This window comes from Triticum dicoccoides, chromosome 3A (assembly GCF_002162155.2).
Source record: "Triticum dicoccoides isolate Atlit2015 ecotype Zavitan chromosome 3A, WEW_v2.0, whole genome shotgun sequence".
NCBI classification, from domain to species: Eukaryota; Viridiplantae; Streptophyta; class Magnoliopsida; order Poales; family Poaceae; genus Triticum; species Triticum dicoccoides.
Window position 1 is genome coordinate 531641418 of NC_041384.1, and position 369 is coordinate 531641786.

Consider the following 369-nt stretch of genomic DNA (forward strand, 5'->3'; position numbering starts at 1 on the left):
TCGATCTCAACAAACACACCACAAAAGAAGATTACATCGAATAGATCTCCACAAGAGAGGGGGAGAACTTTGTATTGAGATCCAAAAAGAGAGAAGAAGCCATCTAGCTAATAACTATGGACCCGAAGGTCTGAAGTAAACTACTCACACTTCGTTGGAGAGGCTATGGTGTTGATGTAGAAGCCCTCCGTGATTGATGCCCCCTCCGACGGAGCTCCGGAAATGGCCCCAAGATGGTATCTCGTGGATACAGAAAGGTACGGCTGTGGAATTAGGGTTTTCGCTCCGTATCTGGTAGTTTGGGCGTACGTAGGTATATATAGGTGGAAGGAGTACATCGGTGGAGCAACATGGGCCCCATGGTGGAGG